This window comes from Pelodiscus sinensis, chromosome 5 (genome assembly GCF_049634645.1).
Source record: "Pelodiscus sinensis isolate JC-2024 chromosome 5, ASM4963464v1, whole genome shotgun sequence".
In the NCBI taxonomy this organism is placed as follows: domain Eukaryota; kingdom Metazoa; phylum Chordata; order Testudines; family Trionychidae; genus Pelodiscus; species Pelodiscus sinensis.
The window spans coordinates 100,701,362-100,724,895 of NC_134715.1; the positions used below are offsets into that span (position 1 = coordinate 100,701,362).

Genomic DNA, 23,534 nt, shown 5'->3' on the forward strand with positions numbered 1-23,534 from the left:
TAAATATGGGGTCTGGATAACTGTGACTATGGCAAGGGCAGGCGCATGGTACAGGCGGACACTATTTTTACTGATTTATAAGATTGGTTTGATTCTTCTTTTCCTGCTTGCTTGGGATAGAGAGAATGCAGCTGTACTCAAGATGTAACTTTTTAATGAATGGCCTGTGTATGAACAATGTTATCTTCCTTACCACTTATCTGCTGTGAATTATACATTCAAGGTCACATATCCTATACCCCTTGTAAGCTTCTGTTTCCAGAAGTTTTGCGATATGAAATCTGCTGACATCAGCTAAAAAGCTGTAAACAGGGGTGGGTATAATTATGTTCACCGCATGGTTATGATTATACATTATATGTGTATTCACATTACTAAATTAGGGTATGTCTACACTACCCCGCTAGTTCGAACTAGCGGGGAAATGTAGGCATACCGCGCTTGCAAATGAAGCCCGGGATTTGAATTTCCCGGGCTTCATTTGCATAAGCGGGGAGCCGCCATTTTTAAATCCCCGCTGGTTCGAAGCCCGTGCAGCGCGGCTACACGGGGCTCGAACTAGGTAGTTCAAACTAGGAACGAGGTATACCGGTAGTTCGGAATAGGAATCCTAGTTCGAACTACCTAGTTCGAGCCCCGTGTAGCCGCGCTGCACGGGGTTCGAACCAGTGGGGATTTAAAAATGGCGGCTCCCCGCTTATGCAAATGAAGCCCGGGAAATTCAAATCCCGGGCTTCATTTGCAAGTGCAGTATGCCTACATTACCCCGCTAGTTCGAACTAGCGGGGTAGTGTAGACATACCCTTAGGGCCTAAAGAGTGATTTAATTGATAAGTGTATTTACATACTAAGATAAAAAGGTGTACTTGGGTTAAAGGTGTACTGGGTTAATTCATTGCTCACTCACACCCCTGGTAGGCAGGATCTGAGACAGAACAAATATCAGCAATAAAGATGCTCTTTTACCCCATCCACCTCTGGGTCACCTGTTCTTTTCTAACAAACAGCTTGTTAGGAATTTTCAGTCAAGGGTGGGTTTTGGTTTTTTCATTTTATGAAATCTGAAATTTACAGATTTTCCATGGGAAAACCTAAACAAAATTAGTTTCAGTTTGTGTCAGCATCAATCTGCCTAAGCGGCTTTAGTATCTCATGGAACTCTTTTTTCATATCCGCATCTCTGTGACATCACCATGATGTCTACCCTCACCGAACTGTCATGGAACATCAAGAGAAGTATGTGACGCACACAGATATGGTAACTAGGGGTGCAGGTGTGCTGCAGAACCTCAACTTTTTACATGGGGTGCTGCTGCTTCCCTGAGCCCAGAGTCCACTGCCAGTCCTCTGCTTGCCCCCACCTGTGGCCCCAGCCTCTTCCCCTGTAACTCTATCCAGGTCCCCTGCTCTCAGAAACAAGGCCCTGCTCTCAGCCCCAGCTTTGTGATGGGAAGTTGGACAGAGGTAAGTTAAGTACCCCTACTATTAAAAATGTTCCAGTTCCACTGGTGAGCTATCATAGTAGAAGAAATCTGATTGAGGACCCGTACTCCAGAACGGGGAAATGAGTCATGTCCCATGAGAAAGCACAGGAAGACTCAGTTCATCACCAAACTGAACCAAACCAGAATGAAACATCTCAATTCAGAAGCATAGGCATATTTCAATAAAAAATATCAAAATGAAACTTTTTGAACCAAAATTTTTCAGAACCTTCCTCTCCACAAAATTTGACATTTATCTCATGGGACTCTTTTTGCACATCCTCATCTCTGTGACATCACCATGATGTCTACCCTCACTGAACCATCATGCAACATCAAGGAGCACTAATAGTTTCCATTATCTTAGAATGATCCTTTTGGTCACTAGAGCTGATATACATTACCTGCTCGTCTAACATTCTCAGCACATATAAACCATGTAAGCATAGAATTCTTGTGCCAAAGCCAAATGTCATGGAGGTGTTTCAGATGTGCTTATCCAGCAATTACACAACTTTCTACTTATATACAGATTGTGATAAAGGTCTGCCTTCCATCAGCTGCTCCTCTAATATTTGCGGTATGTGAGAGAATCAGTTTTTAAGATACCTTTGGGGCCCATTAGTATCTGTTTAACATTTTAATTTGAGAAAATCTTAGAGCAGGAGCCTGAGGTGTCCTTTACATTCAGAAAGGTTTTGAAGCTTATGCTAAAATGGATAGGTTCTGTTCCTTTATCTATTTTTCTCTTAGACTATCATGAATAGTATACTGCAAAGAGGTGAGCCACTTACAAGAATTCCCCACAATGTGGGTTTTTTTATTATTGTATAGTATTTGTTAATTAAGCCCGTAAGTCTGCGTTTCTCAAACTGTGGATCCTGACCCTCCGGGGAGTTGCAATCAACTTAGAGGGGGGTCACAGTATCACAAAGTTTGAGAACCTCTGCCTTAAGTGAATACTACATTATATTAAAACAGCTCACTTTTCTATTACTGCTTTATGTGGCTTAGCTGTGGAAAGCAGGATGTCTGTGACCTGGGAATCAGGAGTATTTATCACAAATGCATTCACTGCAATTTTCCCCATTCCATTCTCTTTTTTATGGATATTCCTCAGGTAGGCATACTCATATTTTTCCTTGGAAATGTTGTAAAATACTCCTACCAAGTCAAGCTGTGTACAATTTTTCAGATGAAACTTTATTTTCCATGAAAAAGTGCAAATTTTGGTCTATACAAATATTTCATAAATTTGTGACTACTTTGCAGAATTGTTTCAATCAGGGAGGATTCTGAAAAAGTAAATATGTTTTGATTTTTTATTTGAAAGGACCGTTTCAAATTAGAATTCCATTTATTTAAACAGAAAATCAAGTTATTAAGCTCTTCTAAATGAAAAGAAACATTTTGCTTTTACCAAGACATTTCAACTTGAATTAATTTTTTAAAATTTTTATTTTACCAAAAATTTTGAATATTTTTTAAATTTTGGGTCAACTGGAAATAATTATAATGGTTTTTTCCAATTTTTCAGTGTGCCCACAGAGTCAAAAGATCAAATCACTATAGTCAACCAATTTGTTCCCCTTTAATTGGTTTGACACATTTGTAGTTAATAATTTTATATAACAGCTATATTTATGACTCCTACATTTAAATTAAATTGCCATTAAATTCACTACTTCATTATGGCCATATATTCCTGGCATATGTATAAATAAAATAGTCAACGAGTCATTTGGACTTAGTCAGACATGGGCCATTCTTTAGCTGAGACCAAACTATGAGCAACAATGTCAGATGGGACTTCAGATCAGAACAGTCCAACCAAATTCATTGAATTTAACATGAAGGATTATATCTAAACTTCAGATCATAAAAACCTGTGCATTAATATAGTCTGTTACTTAAGTAAAGTGTACAAGGTCCCTATGATGAAATGTGCAGGAGGTGTCTAAAATTATAGAATAGAGATTTCACATATAATAGAAGAAATAAGATCATAAATAGGGAAAATATCCACTTAAATTGTGTTATAGAATAGGTCAGCTCAGCAGGAAGTACAATTTGTCTAAGAGGTAATTTAAAGCCTTCTTGTTTTCTTTACTTTCAAGCACTGATGATTTTAAAGATTTTCTGTGCCTTAGATGTGTACGGCACTGTCTCACAAAACTACTTCATCATCAAGGGAAAGTATTTAAAAATGCTAAATATACAATAATGGTAGAGACTTAAGAATGACACATTTGGTCTGTTATAACAAGCCCATCTAAAAGCATAGAAATCTTAGAGCTATTCTCATCTCATACATGTTATATACATTCCTGCCTCATATACAAGAAACTTTAAAACAACTTTCAAGAACTCCTGACATCCCTAATGTATATGAGATGCGGTTTCAACTTCTTATTTGTTGTGATTGTGACAGGTTGGATCACAGAGGCCCTTGAGACTGATCATAGCACTAAGCCCATCAACCTGCCCTCTGGGGTGCTCCATCACCTTGGTCTGCTGAGCCAGAAGCTCTGGTCTCCCCCAGCAATGGCATAGAGTTGGAATAACAGTCCACAGCAGAGTAGAGCAGCCCCTGAGAACAGCTCAGCTCTAGGAAGGCACCATTACAGGTACTTGACAGCACCCAGATGCACAGCCCCAATGGGAATGAAACCCTAAAGAAACCTATCTCACAATGCATAAAGTTTATGCAGAATGTGAGCTCATAAGATGTTTGCTTCCATTATCAATGACAGACATACACAGCTATTGTCCCCCGAGGTAACATTATTTACACTGGTTTTAATAATAAACAAAGGAGATTTTTTTAGTATAAAAATTAGTATTAGTGGGTATGTCTACACTTGCAGCCTAATTCAAAATAGGGATGCAAATATAGGCATTTGAAATTGCAAATCAAGCCCGGGATCTAAATATCCTGCGCTTGATTTGCATGTTCCTGGCCAGGCGTCATTTTTTAAATTGACAAGCCCGGAATACACGCAGCAGTGAAACGGGCGTTCAAAATAAAGCCCTAGTTCGAAATACCTGTTATTCCTCCTGCAATGAGGTTTAACAGGTATTTCGAACTAGGGCTTTATTTCGAATGCCCGTTTCACTGTCGCATGTAGACACCGGCAGTTATTCCGGACTTGTCAATTTCAAAAAATGGCGCCAGGCTGGGAACATGCAAATCAAGTGCGGGATATTTAAATCCTGGGCTTGATTTGCAATTTTGAATGCCTACATTTGCAGCCCTATTTCGAATTAGGCTGCAAGTGTAGACATACCCTAAGTGGTTGCAAGTGATTGTAGACAGATCACAGTAAGATACAGAGCTAAAATAAAACAAAACACACTAGCTAAGCAGACTACACTAAGAAAAAGCTTTTACAAATAATAATTGCTCACCCTAGTTCTTATTCCAGGTACAGTTCTTCTCAAATCAGAGCTGATCTTTTTTCTTATGTCGGTCTGATAGCATCATTCCCCCTCTTTGCAATTATATTTCCAAGTCTTTTCATATGCCCTCTTTTGGCACGGAACATTCTATGAGGCCAGATGAAGACAATCATTGTTCACTTCCCATTCCTTAACTAGAAGTCTTTGTTCAATTATTCCCAGTCCTGTGGGAAAATATCAAATTCAAAGTGGATTCCAGCATCAGGTGCCATAGTCACGTGTCTGTGTAGGACCAACCATAGTTTAGGTTTACAGGAAAAAGAAAACTACCTACAGATCATTATCTTGAGCACCGGGCTATTCAATTCCTTAAAAACCACTAATGAATTTCATTAGAAGACCTAGATTAATAAACAGGTTACATTTCATATTTCTAATGTCACATACAAGAATGTTACATTCACACAATAGAATATACACATTCAACAGGTTACAAACTCTTGACTGATAAGTTACATACTCTGTTTTGCATAAAGCATATTTGAGTTTGCATATTCATATTCAAACATATTTCCATAAAAATATGGGGGCACAGGGTCACAATGATTATTCAAAGTCTGAAATAAATTAAATTAATAAAAAGGGCACAAGTAAAAATATTAATTACAAAAGCTTAAGTTAATTGCTCTGCAACTATTATCTCTGTTTTCCCCTTATTTTCTCCTGTTTCTTTGTACTTTGCTTTTTTTCTGAAGATGTATTTTCTGTGTACAAATGAAATCTAAAAAACATAATAATACATTTGTAACCCTTCTGCCAGGTAGCACCAGTAGCAGGCAGGTCCCAGTTCAAGGGGTTCCTTTTCATCTATCCAACACAGAATTGACTCAAACCCCCACCCAGTAACCCCTGGGTGCCTCTGGGAAGCAATTCTTCATCACTTACAAGCACAGAGTCTGAGAATAGAAATGAAATTTTTAATGAAAGAGGGTGATAAGTTACATGGCACTAATTTGGGGAAATACCACAAACAGAGTTCATAACCAAACCACGAGTAAATGTCCCAGCTCAAGTAGGTTGGGCAAAGTCCTTTGCCTCTGAGGCTCACAAGTCCAGCTATGTAAGGGTCCCATTCCTATGCCCAACCCTTCTCTGCACTCCACTCACAGTTGCTGCCTTCTATCAGAACAGATCAGAGTTCAGAGGTAATCTGCAGAGTTCACCTCCAATCACGAAGGGAGGGTAAGGAAGCATCTTACCCACTCAGCTGGTCACTCGCCATCCACCTGCTCGCTCCTTTCTGGAGCCACTTTGCTGGCCACCTGCTGGCTACTCCTATTGACTGCTCCCACCAATCACCCGCTAGCCACTCACCTCTGTTCCTGCCAGCTGCCCTGCTGGCTACCTGCCGGCTGCTCCCACCAGCTGCCTGCCAGACACTCCTGCTGGCTGTTTGCTCCTGACAGCCACACTGCTAGCCACCTGCCACGCCTCCCACTGGCTGCTCCTGCTCGCACTGGCCATTGCCCCACTGGCCGCCTGCCAACTGCTGCCACTGGCCTTGTGATAGATTTGGCTCTGTGCCACACCTAGTGACTTCAGCTCTACATGATTTCAGCTCTTGGCCTGCAGCACACTCCAGCCAAAAAGTTCCAGCATCCATTGGAATAATTTTAAAATTATAGAGAGACCTCTTATGGATTTTGTTTTAGTTCTATCATTAGAATGGGAGGTGGAAACAGGTTGAACCAGTCTTACAGTTCACTCCTGGAGGGCATGTAGACTGCTGTTTCAGAGTTCTTCCCTTTCCCCCCCTCTCCCTCATGTGACTTCACAGTGACTGGAAGAGGGAGCCTTGTCCATCTGAGATTCTTTATAATGACAGTGTCTCTCCTTTGAACTGAGTTAAACACAGTCTGCTTTCCTGTGTTAAACACTGTCATTCCCAATTACTGCAAGCATTGGTAGTTATATTTTACAATTCCTACATTTAGAGTTAACATGGTTTGTGACCCCACAACAGCCAAATTAGTTACATTATGCAAAATACCATTATAACAATTGAATATCTATCAGGCCTATAATAACTGACTGAACTGCATTTACATAACCACCCCCAGGATTTCTTTCACATTCCAGCATGAATTGTATTTACATAACAACAGTTATGTTGTTACCTTACAGAGCTAAAAAAAACTGAGGGAGTATAACCACACCCAGGATTACTTTCCCATTCCAGCTGGTGTAATAGAAGCATTGATTCAGACCCTGGTTACACACTAATATTATTATTTATTACTTGTATTTCTATAGTGTCCAAGAGTCCCATTCCTGGACCAAGATTTCTTCTCCTTCCCCCACCCCCTTGCTAGATGCTGTACAGAAAGACATTCCCTGATCCAAAGAGCTCACAATCTAAGTATGATTCAAGAGACCAGACATAAGCAGACAGGGTAGTGCAAGGAAACAAATGAGACAAACAATAAAATTAAATGGCTTGTGCTGCCTGATTTGTAAACAAAAATGGACTCGATGTTGATGTACTTAATATCACACAATTATGCTGATGTATTAGAAATCAATTGTAAACACCTTGGCATATTTAACTTAATTATTGCTCTAAAAAGCTATTTTCCCTCATTCTGAAAGTTACATCTGAAAATGTTAAAAACTATGTGATCCAGCTCTGCTTTTGTAATAAGCATAAGAGAAAAATCTGTACTTGTGAGAGCAAATAGGCCAACAGACTTTAAGGAGTGTGGCTTCCTTACCAGCATGGATACTGTGTCTCTTAAGTTCTATAATGGAATGTGTAGCAGCTGACAATATCAGCACTGATAAAAGATGGACATACCTTGCTGCATTTTTCTAGGAGAATAATGACATCCTCTGCAGCAAGCTAGGTGAATTGGGGTTATCTAATAGAAGAATTCCTCTGTAAGGCAGACACCAAATAATGGCATGAAGAACCTTACTATCTATTTCTGATTTGGTAGAAGATGTATAACTATTTTGGGCCCTTTACTCGGTTAATCTATCCAGGCACTTACAGGATCTCAGTCACAACAGTATCTAGCACCTTTTTACATGTTAAATAATGTATCCCTGTAACAACAATATGAGGTAGGGAAAGGTTATAATACCCATTTTGCAGATGGGGATTTGAGATTATATGATGTAACACATTTGACCTGTTGATATAGAAAGTCTTCAAATTCCATTATCAATCCTTTGAACCATCTAAGTGCCTCACGCCCAGAGTTTTTAAATCTTTATGAGCTACCAATAACACAGAGGAAGCTACCAGACCCCAGTACGCCTGTGGATCTTCTCCAAGCAGGGCCTCAACAGAAATTGCTTACAGAGGATAATAGGTAAACAGCCTTAGCACCAAGGCACTTTAAGCCTTTCTCATTGAGCAATTCCTATAGGAAGTGTGAGATGGAGCAGCAGGGAGAGAAGCGTATCTTTATGTCAGATAATATTCCCTCTTACTAATACACCTCCCCCACCATTTTTGTGTCATTCTTCCTTTATAGATTTAAATGTGCTAGGAAGAGGTAGCATATTCATACAAAGGTATAGTAGCAAAGAGTTGCTGACTTATATTATGAGGGATTTTTGGCAGCCATACTTTGGAAAATTTTGTTTCTCTCTTGGAACCACTATACACAGAGAGAAAGCAAAGGGTGTCTGTCTTGGCTGAGTGAATTTCTTCACTGAGGGAGGTTCTCTCAATTTCTTTGTCTCAGGGCTCATCAGATGATTCTGAAATGAACAAATAAGAGAAATATAAGACTGCTCTCTGGCAATTATACTGCAGGAAATAAGGAAAGGTAGCTGGACTAATAGCAGTTTACAAAATGTAGAAAGGAAATGCCTGAAGGTTAAAAAAAATCTGTGGTTCAATTAAATGCTAGAACAAGTTCTGCAGAGAAAAGGAAAAGGAAAAGCAATGCTGGAGTTGTTTTTTAGGCTTTAACAAGGATTAAGAAAAATATAAGTAATAACAAAAATAAAAGTAAAAATCTGTACTTCTTAAAAAACAATCTAGATAATCCCTGCATATGGTCAAGCACAGAATCTCTGGCCTTCCCAAATATGATTTCACTAAATTTTGCCCCAATTCAGAAACTAAACACACTCTGTGTTGGAACTGTAAGAGCAAGGCTCACAAAGGCTGACTGCCTCTTTTTTCCCCTCCCCATACCTTGCTGTGAAATCAAAATGGTTGCTGCAGTCAGGGATGATTGCAACCCTTTGATCCTGGGGCCTGGTTAAATGTTACTGACTCATAGTTTTCTGGAGAAAAGCTTGAAAATGTGACTATAGAAAATCCTAAAGGCTCAAAAATCAGAAGGCAAATAAAACAACCCTGAAATGTGTGATTTGGGGTCAATCTCATAATTTTTGTGGCCTCACTAGCAATTTTTTTTAACATTGGTAACTGGCAATATTACAATTTGGCAGAGCATTTAGCTTTAAGCATGTGTTTAAGTCCCATTCATGTCAATAAGACTTCAGCAGGATATAGAAGTGGTCAATCAAGTGCTTAATTTTAAACATATACTAAGTAGTTTGCTGAATCAGAACCTGAATCAGAACCTTAGAAAGCAGAGCCATTTCTGCACTTCTATCACTTGTTTATACCTCCCAATACAATTCCTTTCATCCCTTCCTTCAACAACAATCATCCTGGTCTATTTCTCTCTCTCCCTGGCATGTTCCCCCAGCCTTCATGGCATTTCAGGACACAAGATACTAATATAGTTGGCCAAACTGTTAGTGATGCATTGAGGAGGAACAGGAGTATGGCGAAAATGTGGCTAAAGCAGAGTGGATTCTGCAGGCCAAATGATACCCTTACTGATGCTTTCAATACTCCACTACTTTGAATGGGGCTTGAGAGAGACCTTACTGAAATTTAATAAAGAAGGAACAGAACATAGCTAGTTCTCCCTTGGGCTACGTCTACACTACAGAGTTTTTGTGTAAAAACATCTGGAACTATAGTGAGGTCCTGGTATTACATGACCAGAATGCAACACTCTAGGCCCTAGTACAAGCCCAAGAAACAATTTCTACCTTCCCCCATACACACTTTTTCATTTACTGTCCATGAGCCCACGCTGCTCCATTTACTGGCCTTCACTTGTTGCTTCATCCCTGTGCCATTTTCTCTTGGAAACTGACTCCCACAAACAGAAATCATGATGTATGGGACAAGAAACTCCTGGCTATCAAAGCTGTCTTTGAGCAATTTCAGTACCATCTTGAGTGGGGCCGTATCTGCCCAAATCTGGACTAGTCAGAAGAATTTGGAACATCTACAAACAAAACTGCCAATATAAAATTTACTGGATCTTTTTCCTTCTCCAATTTAATTTTATGGTTACATATTATCCAGGGACTAAGAATGGGAAGGCAGATGCTCTATCCTGAAAGAAAAAATACCATGAAGTGAAGCCGGAAATTCTCACCACTGTACTTACATCTTCCCAACATGGTCCGCATGACTACCACTCATCATCTGATGATCACCATCTGTTCCTTGCATCCAAGTGACCCATTTGTAGCCCCAATGTGCTAAACTCTAAGAAACAGCACTGTGTTCAAGTTTTCATCAACAACAAGACCTTCTTTATCATGGGGGTCATTTTTTTATTCCTGAGTACAGCTCCTGGCTTCAGTTGTTATAACTGTGTCAATTCACCCTTGGTGGAACATTGTGGACCATTTACAACCTGGAGCCTGACCACTAAGTACTTCTGATGGTCTACCCCATGAACTGATGTAAAATCATGTAGATCATGTTATCTCTGCACCCATACCAAAAAAAATATGAGTCAAGTCTGTGGGCCTCCTTCAGCCCTTCCCCACACTTGTGTGTCCTTGGTCCACTCTCTAAACAGATTCTATTGTAAAGTTTCCACACTCTAAAAGGAACTCAGGTATCATGACCACAGTGAACCTCCCTACTAAGATGTTCAGTTTATTTTCTGACACAATATTCCATCTGGCCACGAAACTGCACAGATCTTCCTGAAGCATATCTTTCAGTACCACAGTATGCCTACATGTGTCATTTCAGATCAAATTGCACAATTTGTTTCTTGGTTCTGGCAGCAATCCTTCTGCCTTCTCAGTACCAAACCTCTCAACTCAACAGCCTATTATCTACAGATAGATGGCCAAACAGAAAAAAAAATAATTATACCCGAGAGAAATATCTCTGATGTTCCCTGAATTTCCATCAGGATGATTGGCTTCCACCGCTGTGTTTGGCCAAGTTCACATACAACAACTCAAGTAAGTAGAGAAGGAACAGATTAAAGCATTGATTTTTTCACCACACAGCATCTGCCAGGATATCTGAACTAGAACAGAGGGAGAAATCAGCTGTGCCAAGTACAAGGATCATGTCCCTTCTCCTCTGAAGGGAGAGAGAATCAGTGATCAACTTCTGATGTGCAGTCATAAGTTGGATCTTGATCTGACCCTAGAGCATTGCAACTGTGAGCTGATCCATAGTCAGAACTTGTGGTAACTCCATGATCAAGCCCCAAATGTTAAATAAGAGTGTGTAATGTGTGTATATGTATTGCTTTACCATAACTATGAACACATAGGAACAAACCAACCCACATCCTTCTAATCATTCATTTTGCTACTAGTGCAGGAAATGGTTTTACTTGGAAGAACGAAATCGAAGATTCAGCACACAATATTAAGAATCATGAAAAATATTGAATAGAAGGTTATAGGATTTGTAATAGGAATCAGGCATCCTACTGTCTCTAAAGTTATTGATAGACTCCTGATTTAAAGAAAAGCTGAATGCACATTATTTCAAAGCACACACAAAACTGCATTATCCATCAATTAACCAACAACTCTAAATCTAATTTTGAACAATTGCAGAGAATGGCCAGATGACAAAATACTGCCATATGTTTGTCTTGTGTTGTAATATGACATTTCTTTGCTGAATTTGCTCTCTATAACCAAATTATAATGTTTACTTTTGATCTAAACAATGCATACATTTCTGCATTTACTGCAATAATATTGCATGAGCTCTAACAGCATAAAGTGACACACAGACATAGAAACAATTTGTTTTTATATGATATTGATTTAAAAAAATGAACAAAGTTTGTGCTCATTCCACGGAGAACAGAAAGAAAACAAAACTAGATTTTTTTCAAGTTATGCATACAACTGCACCAAATCAGACTAAAAACACAGAATATAGAAAACGTTTGTAAATATTTTTGCAAAGGAAGGTTGTTGATCTCCGTCATCCAGTTTACCATTAATCAGGTTCTTAATTTCATCATTGGAGACCTTCAGGATATGTCTACATTCAGGCTAGCCAACAGACTTGCTGGGCCTCTATGCAAGATGGGAGAGGGCAGGGCCTCAGGCGACAGGGGCGGGACTGGGACTAACTTCCTCCAGCCAGCCCTTTAGCACCACTGGAAGCACATCACATGGGGCTCCAGTGGCGATCTCAGGGTTCTGCCTGCTGCTGCAGTGGTTGGGAGCCGTAGGCCCTTTTAAATCACCAGGCTCTGGACAGCTTCCCACTTTGCCCACCCCACTATTGGGAGACCTGTCTACACCCATTCCTGGCCCATGTCAGCTCATTTAGTCTTACAGGGCTCAGGCTACCACATTGTTTAATTGCAATGTTCACGGTAGACTTGTAGAAATATGTTTATGAAAGATTGTGATTTGGAGACACTACCCCATAAGGGGCTATGTCATGAATGTGGGACCTTAGAATTATAGAATCATAGATTAATAGGTAGGAAGAGACCTCAGGAGGTCAATGAGTCCAACCTGCTGCTAATAGCAGGACCTATCCCAACTAAATTATCCCAGCCAGAGCTTTGTAAATCCAGGACTTAAAAACCTCTAAGATGGAGATTTTGCTACCTCCATAAGTGACTCATTCTAGTGCTTCACCACCCACCTCGTGAAATAGTTTTTTTACCAGAGTATCCCAAAATAGCTATCCCATGTCTTCACAGCAAACCTGTTATTTCAGGCTTGTTATTCTGATCTCCCTGTAAACCTCATTCTACAAAGAGTAAGAAACATTTTGGATTAACACTTTATTCTGAAATTTGGTGCTGTGTAGACAGTGTCAAATGATGAAATAAGCTATTTCAAAATAGCTCAAATTATGTATCTTATTCCGAGTTACAGTGCTGCGTAGACACTCTCTGAGAGCAAAGCATGTTTTGAATTCTTTCTAATTACAGGTAAATGCATCATTACAATCTGGTAATTGCTATTCATTATTTGGTGGTTTAGTAAATGAGAACTCCTCAAAGAACACCTAACTTTAGCAAGAATGTCTTACATTTTGTTCATTTTCAGACCAAACCAAATAACCCTTGCTATCAAGAAAAGATTATTATATGGTAGATTTTAAATGGTCACAAAGTGTGATAATTTCACCAAAGCATCTCAAGTGAATGAACTCTTTTTCCATTCCTAAATCCAGGATACTAGAAGCCTGTAGCTAGAACACTATATATATATATATATATATCATCTGAGTGCCGGAGCTTGGTTTTTTACCATGAAATAAAAAGCATGTTCAACCTAGAAAAATTAACATTTTGAACTTCTGATTTTTTTCCCCTGAAACAAACAATTTGACAAAATATACAGGAATTCATAAAACATTCCAGAGTTGGTGAATCGCATTTTTTCCAAAAAAAAGTTTTGGCCAAAATATTTCATCTTCCTCCTGCCTAAAATACTCCACTTCTTTGCCATTTCATTTACATTTTGTTTTTAGTATTCACTATCATAAAATAGCATAACCCTTAAAGAATGAGGTTACCAACCTTGCAGTTCTTTTGCAAGCTAAATTAATACTGCAGCTAAACAAAAATCCTTTAATAACATGAATACTTTCCAAATATATGGAGCTACAGAACCACATCCTGCTATCAATTACAGCCATATATTTCTAGAGTAGCCACATTGAATCTCACAGATTTTTCATGATTGCTATTTCCTCTCCTGTGTGTTCTTCACATCCAGAGTACAAGGTATTATGATTCAAGAGAAAGTTGTTTCCTGGCTGCCCAAATGACAGTTAACTGTGAAAGAACATTAAAGAGCCTGTGATCCACTATTTGCTGAATAGCTTTTCCCTAACTGCTGTGTCTGATATTGAGGTCAGCCAGGGAGAGCTTTTTATGGCACTAATTGACTTCTTCCTCCTCTATTACGGATGGAGATGTAGCTGTAAAATGACTGGATTAAGCAGTTCTTCCTGACTGACATCAGAAATAGAAGTGTCTGCTGGGGAAGAACAGTAAAAATCCATGCATGTCCTTAAAATCCTCCATTCTCTTAAAATTGTTCTTTGGTCTCATCTCTCTCATTTAAATTGTATAGGCTGGGGAGAAGACTGGGATTGTGATGAAAAACCTCAGGAATGGAGACTGGGGATGACTGTACATGGCCCATTCATCTCAAGACACGGTGGTAAGCAGCGGCAGTGACAATCTATGAGTTGTGCTTGGATCTGCAACTTCTTTCATGGCTTGTGCATCAAATATTGGATTTGCACAGTCCATTACAATAGCTACATGCCAGTCTACTTCCATGATGATTAGGTGAAAAATATAGAACTAGCAGTATGAAAGACATAGGACTGGGACGGAGAGAAAAGATGGATGAGGTAATATATTTTATTGGCTTAATTTTGTTGATGAACCCCAAAACCTTGTCCTCACTAACCTCATCTCTCTAATATTCTAGGACTAACATGGCTACAATAACACTGTATAGGACCGTACGGCATAATATAGGTCTGCGTCCAAGATACTTTGAAAAGGACAGGAATAGAAGGTGGGAGAATGAAAGTCTTTGTGCTGGTAGATTACAAACACTTCCAGAACCTAGAATCAATCCCAAGATTCCTCTACTGTCATAAATATCTGTAGAACTTATGAGCACAGTGTCTTACTCCCTTCTAATGCTGGTCCATGTAGAAGATTGTATCAATTCCACTTTTAGCTCAAGTGTGGTGCATCTAAAGGCTCCAGACTGCTGATTGTCCTTTGATGGATCAAGGTAAGATGGCATGGGATGGAACTTTTGTTTTTTCCATTTGGTTTTTAAATATGTAGGAAATTACCCACCAAAGCCTAACATTGTTCAAGTTGCAAAGTCAAAAATTGGGAAATGCCAGAATTAATGTTTCATGGGATTGATTTAGTCTATAATGTTCATGTTTAATACTGTAGATAAAGAAGGAAGTCTACGTGGAGAAATTGAAAGAGTAACATGCTTAAGACATAGATGTCTTTGTGAGCATTATGACTGTTTTTAGGAAAACATTCTTAGGTTTTTAAAGAAGGATTTATATGCAATAGTCATTTTTACATAATCCATAAATTTACCACACAGTGAATGTTAAAGAGCTCTGACCTTTTGCAATAGACATAAATATACTTAATAATCCTGCTGAAAAGGATGTAATTTTATTTATGACATTTAAAAAGGGTTCTATGGGAGGAATAGTTATAAATCATGAGATCATCTAGCAAATTGCACATCTGTCTTCAATTTCTTTTTCAAAAATTAAGTAATATTAATAGATTGATTTTTTTTTACTTAATCAGTTCCCTCAATTTTGTAATACTGTTGATTTCAGAAAATATTTCTTTCCAGCAGCTGCCCTAAAATTTGGAGGACTTCAGAAGATTTTCTAGATGTCTCTGCCCCTCAGTAACCATTGTTGGTGATGCCAATTATCACACCAGAAATTAAGATGTACAGGGACTAGGTTCCTAATTCTGCTATCAGATCCCCACACCTGTGCTTTGAAGTAAACACTACTGAAGTAAACAGGGCTCCAAACAGGTGCAGGGATCAACATTTATGTGTTTGAACACAGTGTTGGGTCCTAGGAAATTAAATAATATCACAACCTAAATATGCCCATGTAAGAAACACATACCATTTTGGCAGCTTGCCATGGTATTAGTGTATATGGTACTCAACCTAATGAATGATTTTATGTAATTAAACATCTTGGTGCTGATCAGAAAACTATAAAGTCAATGAAAATTTTATCATTGACCTCAGTCAGGTGAGGACTTCATCTCCAAAATCCAGGAGTGAACAATTTCCTTGGAGGAAAGAAAAGACTTGACACAGATGGGACACACCATGGTTAAATTGGAGAGGTAATTGGTAATTATGTAATTACCCTTTTTGTTGGGAGAAATCTTAAATATAACCTATTTCAAAAGATTTGTAATTGTCATGTGTCAATTAATGCTTTATTCCCTTTCCATAATCTTCATTGTCCCTTGTAAAGCTAAAATAACTTTCCTGATATCTGTCATGTTATCTAGTAATAGTGATGCATCAGCCATAAAGCAACAAAACTGAAGTTTGTTACTGAGCTCAGAACATTATTAGTATCATGGCTGAGATACTCATGTCTTGCACTTCAAAACTGTATATTATCCTATCCTGTCTCTCAGTAGAGTCTTTTTCTCTCAGACTGATTTTCTCTCTGCAGAAAACAGGAGTGGCCACTTTCCAGAGATCCCTGCTGTGTTGGTCTCCTTTATTGCTCTGTTGACTACTTCCCTGAAATTTCTCTGGCCTTGCCTAACAAAGCCTTACCTCCTACATCTAACTCTGCCCACAATACAGTGCTTGAAATTCTGCTTTATTGCCTTCTGCTGTAGAAATACAGCATGTACAGACATTGTGTTCCAGATTCCACATTTGGTGCTCTCCCTACTAGCTATGCATTTCCAGGAGCATTCTCTCTGCTCTTCTGCAGTTCGGACAACTGGCTTTAAGAAGCTATGTGTAGTTCTGACAACTGGCTTTAACAAGCCAGAATGCCACAATAATTTTCTGCCTGTTGGCTACTTTTTGTGAGTAAAAAAAACTATTGGCTATGACTTCAAGTAACTACCAAATTATTAAAAAGTTTTCTTTTGAAAAAAAATGTTGTCACTGGAAATGTTGACATTCGGTTGTGCCTGCTGACATAGTGTTATCAGAAAACTATTTTTGCTTCAGAACACAAAGGTTATGTCTACACAGCAGAGTTCTTTCAGATTAACTGAAATAACATGGTCCACATCTACACAGAAAGCAGTTATTTTGACAATGTCAAAATAATGGCGAGCTGGAGGACTTCTTACTTCAACTCCTGTAACCCTCATTTTACAAGGAATAAGGGAAGTTGGAGGAAGAGTGCTCTAACTCGGACTTCCTGCAGTGTAGACAACACCAAAAGCCAAAATAAGCTATTTCGACTTAAGCTACACAATTGATATAGCTCAATTTGCATAGTTTATATCGGCGTTATCCCTGCGGTGTAGACATGCCCTTATAAGTTTTTACAGAATGAACCTCTCTAGTCTGGCACACTCTGGTGTGGTAACATCCGTGGTTTGGCATGATTTTAGATATTCAGATTTCCACTTATCCTGGGTACGATCAAGTTTCCAGCGGTCCCATAATGTTTGTTTACAGCCAACAGACCTGACTCTCAGTGTTCTGTGCTGTGATTTAGCTCTAATTTACTCCTAAATGTCTTTTAAGAGTCCAGTAAGCCTTGGACATTTTGGTCATGCTGCTAGACAATATTGATATCCCCATAGTCTGGCAGTTTCAATATTGATGTCCCGTAGTCTGGTTCAGAAACAATCAGGTCCCAAAGATGCCAGACTAAAGAGGTTTAACCTGTTGTTTAAAGGAAAATGGTTAAAAATTCACATTTCCATTCGAATATGTACCTGCTGTTGTTACAAATAACCCATAATATGGCTATGTCTAAAAAAGATGAAGGAAAAAATGCTTTCCGTCTTCTCCCCTCCAGTTTTTCTTTGTACATTTGATGGTATTTTGGGTTAAATCCTAACCCCGCTGAAGACACAGCAGATCTGATAAACACCTAGTTCACACTGTATATACTGATAGGCTTAACAGAACTTTAGTATGGTCACTCTAATACAAATATGTTTGGATGGCCAAAAATGCAAGGTGCTGAATAACCTCAACTCTTATTGACTTCACTGGGAACGCGAGGTCACTTAGCACTTCACAGGGACAGAAGTCCAAAACTAACAAGACAATTGAGGCACTTAGAGTCAAAGGTCAAGCTGCAACTCTGACTACACTCCCCTCTATTATCCAAATGATTAATGGAAATATTGAATAGTACCTGACAACCTAGGACAGAACTCTTTAGGCTCCCACTAGATATACCCACCTGGTTCACTGATGATAACTCTTTGAGTACAGTCTTTCTACCCATTGTGCACCCCATCGAAAATGCATCTAAATCATATTTCCCATCTTTGTATATGAAAACATCATGTGGGACTATGTCAAAAGCCTTGCTAAAAATCAAGATATATTGCATCTAGCACTCTCCGCAATCCACTAGTGACCAACTAGGTTATTTTTACACTGTTGATTCTTAATAAATCAGTGCTAATTATTCCCTATTACCCAATTATCCTGTAGATGTTTACAAATTGATTGTTTAATCATCTGTTTTAGTATCTTTCCAAGTATCTAAGACAAGTTGACCAGTCTATAATTCTTGGGTACTCCATGTTCCTCTTTTTAAAGACTAGGACTGTATTTGCCCTTCTCCACTTCTCTGAAATCTTACACATTCTTCATGATTTCTCGGTGTTCATTGCTAATGGTTCTGAGATTGCTTCAGCTATATTCCTTAAATACCCTAAGGAGAATTTCAACAATGCCTAACACAACGAATACATCTATCGTATTTAATGTTCTTCCCCTAGGTCTTTTTACTTGGGGTTGGCTTCCAGGTGTTGTGCCTCTGGGGTACACCTGTTAACATTTTCAAGAGGTGCTTTTGCAACTACAAAAGCTAGACACTTAGGCTGCATCTAGACTGGCATGATTTTGTGGAAATACTTTTAAGGGAAAAGTTTTTCCGTTAAAAGTATTTCCGCACAAGAGCGTTTAGATTGGCACGGATGCTTTTGCACAAAAAGTGCTTTTGTGCAAAAGCATCTGTGCCAATCTCGACATGCTTTTGTGCAAGAAAGCTCCGATGGCCATTTTAGCCATCGGTCTTTCTTGTACAAAAAATTACGGTGCCTGTCCACACTGGCCCTCTTGCGCAAGTATTCTTGTGCAAGAAGGCTTATCCCTGAGCAGGAGCATCAAAGTATTTGCGCAAGAAGCACTGAATTTTACATTAGAACGTCAGTGCTCTTGCACAAATTCAAGTGGCCAGTGTAGACAGCTGGCAAGTCTAGATGCACCCTTAGGATTCTAAAATACTAAAGATGAGATTCTCACATAATTCCATTACTCCAGGAGTTGGGACTTAAAAAAAATGAATCAACTACCACATGTGTGAAGATAAAAAGTAGGAGTTAACAATACTGCGAGCTGGTTAGGAGTTTTCCACTGGAACACTTTTCTGATGGGAAATTTGGCTAAGGGAAAATTTTGATTTTCCCCTGTAAAATGGTTCCCAGTTCTCAGGTTTCCTGGTTCCTCTGGAACCTCCCAGTCAGATTACCCTGGAACCTGAGCTCCCTAAGCGCCTGAGCTTTTAGTCCCTTGACAACTCAGAGGCCATGAGAAGCTGCCATATTTCCTCAACTGCCAGGTGGGCTGCCTGGGCTCTGGTCAAAATGAAGAGTTAAAACTACAGAATTCATGTTCTGTAGGAGAGTTCTAATTTTCATTCTTTTTCAGAACAATGAATTTCTGGATTTCCCTGCAAAACAGGAATTCATTGGCCAGCTCTCACTGTGACTCACTTTCTAGAATCACAGTTGAATGCTTAATCAGAAATTTTCTCTTCCCATCTCAGTTTTTTTGTGTGCTCAGACTCATTATTTTCAAAGTAATGTTAATGGAAAGCATGAGAGATGGGCAAAGCCTCACAAACTTTGTTCTGTATATTGTACTTTGTTGTAACCAAAACAATCTCTGTAGTTTCCTAGCTGCAGTAAATGGTTTTTGAGATTGATTAAATGTCTTAGCCTTGGTTCAGTTATTAATCATTATCTCAGTACCTATTTATTGTGCTAACCATAGGCTACAAACAGGAGTGATTATCCCTTAAGTCACTGCACTGAGCTCAGCTGGAGACAATGCCCATTTGTTTGGAACCAACTCTATCAAATGCAGATTCCCCACAATTTTAACATGTCAGTTTCTATTTGTTCATATATAAAATGCATAGGCCTCATATCATGAATAATTTGCACTTCAGAGAAAATAAACAAGGTTTCCAATTGTTTGTTTGTTACAGCATGGATGGGGAGAGGTCTAGCACATATATTCCATCTAAATTAATACAACAGGTCTCATCCAATGTGCTGTGCTCATTTTACATCAGTGTAACCTTTTTATTTCAGTGTAGTTAGAGTGGCTCAACATTGGAGTAACACTGAAATGAATCAGGGCCATTCGTCCTAGTTTATATAAAATTCCATTTTGTTCTTTTTGAAAGTGCACTGCTGCAAATTGATTTAGGTTAGCTATGTTTCAGCTTGATTAAGTTTGTTTCTAAAAAAAAACCAGGGGAACAGATACTAAGATGGTATAAATCAGTGTAGCTCCAATGATTTAAAGGTAATATGTTTCATCCAAAATGCTTTCAGCGCAGTAGGTGCAAATCTAGCACATATGTTCTAATCTATTCAAATTATTTGTAATTTTCTGTCAGTAAGAGATATGTTTATAGCATGGTTAAAATATATAGTTTTTTTTTAATTTTTATGTTTTTTCCCATTCAATGGCACATTTCAAAAAGGGTAAGGGTTCAATGCTTGGTGTTCACTGACATGCTTTATTGAAAACAATTCTACTTTATTGCAAAATGAAAACCTTTTTTCAGAGGATTCTTTCTCTAATGCTTGAAGGATTGACATTATGTTGAGCATTCAGTGGTAAATATGCCTCCCTGGAAGTGAGAGAGTCCATAAATCAATATACTGTCATGCTAAATTTCTTCAGAAAGCAAGATAGGCTGCCAATTCCTCTTAAAAAATCTAATTATATTCTTCACTGCCTAAAATTCCCTAGCCACAGGTTAGAGAAGGCTTTATGAGCTGCTGTGTGAGCAAGTGCACCCCTAAAGAGCACCTTGCTGTGTTTACAACAGTCTCACACTCCTCTATTCTAAGTAATCCAGAGTGAGGCTTAAGTAGTAGTTGGAGGAAATGCTGCACAAGTTTAAACTATTTAGTAGCCAGTTAGAATCTCATTAACAGAAAGTCCTATTGAAGTCAACTTCAGTGGTAACTAAATTATGTTGCAGATATGTCCCCTCTCCTTGTATGACATGGTAACTTACATTAACAATGGTGAGTAAAGATAGGAGAACAGTAAATATATCAGTCAGCTATATACAAGGCCAAATGCACCTTTTGAAGTCAGTGAGATTATATCGTGGATGACTTTGACCCATAAAAATAACAAATAATAATAGTACATTATAAGGCATGATTCTACTCCCATTTAAATTGGTAGTAATTTTGCTGTTCACTTCTAAGACAGCAAGCTCAGGCCCATAAACACAAGTGGAACCCTTCTGCAAGTGTTTCTAGCAGTAGCAAGGACTGAGTTCAAATTAATAAATACCATTACTGTGAGCTTCCAACCAAAATGTTGGGGATCAATAAAAACTTTCACGGGGGGCACTTAATATGCAAAACATCCACACACCAGAGCTGAGACTGTGTGTGAAACAAGGAAGATGTTATAAAGGAGAAAGGAGCCAATGGGATCATCTTTGGAAAACGCAACAACAAACTGTGTAAATGAATAAGTAAAACACACTATCCCACAGTGATTAGACAGCAGTTTGTCAAGTTGTTTCCCTACTTCATGGGGAACAGCTAATAAGGCAATATCTCTTTATCTCATCACTTCCCTCTTCCTTGTATATTAAACCCGCTCACTGATTGCTGTCATCAGCTAGTGTAGCCCCAGAGTCTTGAGGTGCCCTCAGACAAGCCTGCCTCCAGCTTTTTGGGAAGTTCTGTTAGCTGCTGTCCTGAGGCTCCAGGAATTTAGAATTCAGCTTTATTTTGTGGTTAGGATAATAGAAGCCTCTCCAGAGTTCGGCTAGCATCCTCTGCAATTTTAGCAAGAAGCCATCTCTGTTTAATTTTGTATTGATGAGTCCTTTCAATATCACAAAATACAGAATGAAAGAGATTCACTAGTATCTACAACCATTGAACAGAGTCTTTGCAACAAGACAGGAACCATTTTCCTATCTCTTGCTTCATTTCTACTACCCAATAAATTCTTAGTTTGTGTACAGTTATGGTGACACCCAAAGTCTCACTGGAGGAATTTTGGGAGGAAAGTTTATGCAGATTAAGTTCACTCTATAGTAATACTTCCCTAGTTCAGCAATAGATGAGGAAAAGGTGTTACTTCCTCTTGTGCACTGTCTATCTGGAATTCTGGATAAATATCTTATGCAAATTAAGGAACAATTCTCCCCCCGGTTCACCACTAGATAAGAGCAAAGAGCTCCTTTCCCCTCAGAACTTCAGGCCATAGATTTCCTCAATAGTAGTGGAATGACAAACCAGAAAAAAAATATTTTTAGTCTTCCTTGCAATTATACCTGAAAATGTTGTTGTGAAGTTTGTTAGTCTTCTCCTGCACTGTTCAGCATTCTGAGGATCAAAGACACTTGTTTATTGTGGATTGTCCTATCTTTCTGTCTTCACATATTTCTCATATTTTCTTTCCAGTCTTTATCCCAAACATCTGCTCAAATGAAACTTGCAAACATGGGTTGGAGTTCTTTGGAACCAAATCATATCAGTGATATCTGGAGGCAAATTAATGTTGTGCCATATTTTAGCCAAATATGTTTGCAGCATAGATGTGCTACCTGTTGTAAAGATCATCTTGTTATGAAAAGATCATTATTTTGAACTTCAAAGGAGTTGTATGCTCTTTAGAGTGCACTCCTAGCTAATAGTTTTGAAATGAAGCTACAGAGATTATGAGGCTTTTGAGACACAAATGATCTACTCCCTTAGCCTTATAGTATGTAAAGTGGATGAGAAACATGATTCTACAGTCTTCACTGGTCCACAATTTGTATCATTAGTGGATCATCTGCTTTGGAAAATCTGCTCTTGCACCTCTCTCTTCTGTATGGCTGATCTGCAAAGATTTCTGCAAACGTAGGACTAGAGAAGAGATAGTGTTAGGATTTACAGAAGACATCTAAGGTTGTGTCTACACCGCAGCGTTATTTTGGAATAACAGCCATTATTCTGAAATAACAATGCAAGAGTCTACTCAGCAATTCTGTTGTTTCAAAATAAGTTTGAAATAATGGACGGCTTATTCTGACTTCTGTAAACCTCATTCCATGAGGAATCATGCCGGTTCCGAAATTGCTATTTTGAAATAGCTGTAGTATGGATGCTCCACTGCTACTATTTTGAAATAGCTCCTCCCCATGGTCATTCAAAGTAATTACTCCCTAGTGCTTCCAAGTAGCACATCCACATTAGGGAAGCCTGCCTTGGACTAATTTCAAGGCTTCTCTGTAGTATAGATGTACTATTTTGAAATAAGCTATTTTGGAGATTATTCCAAAATAAGTGC

At 38.7% G+C, this 23,534-nt stretch overlaps 2 long non-coding RNA genes across 3 annotated transcripts in view; both read left to right on the forward strand.

The window, feature by feature from the left end:
- The first annotated feature begins 1,261 nt into the window (after positions 1-1,261).
- LOC142829473 (uncharacterized) lies at positions 1,262-14,583 on the forward strand. The gene is made up of 3 exons (XR_012903895.1): positions 1,262-1,464; positions 3,916-4,111; positions 14,307-14,583. It is a non-coding gene; the product is annotated as an uncharacterized LOC142829473 (long non-coding RNA).
- Positions 14,584-14,678: 95 nt separating this feature from the next.
- The window catches only part of LOC112543869 (uncharacterized), a 113,559-nt gene continuing 104,703 nt past the window's right edge, over positions 14,679-23,534 (forward strand). For both annotated transcript variants that reach the window (XR_012903896.1, XR_012903897.1), the window contains exons 1-2: positions 14,679-14,987; positions 16,005-16,105. This is a non-coding gene — a long non-coding RNA (uncharacterized LOC112543869). The remainder of the gene's footprint in view (positions 14,988-16,004; positions 16,106-23,534) is intronic.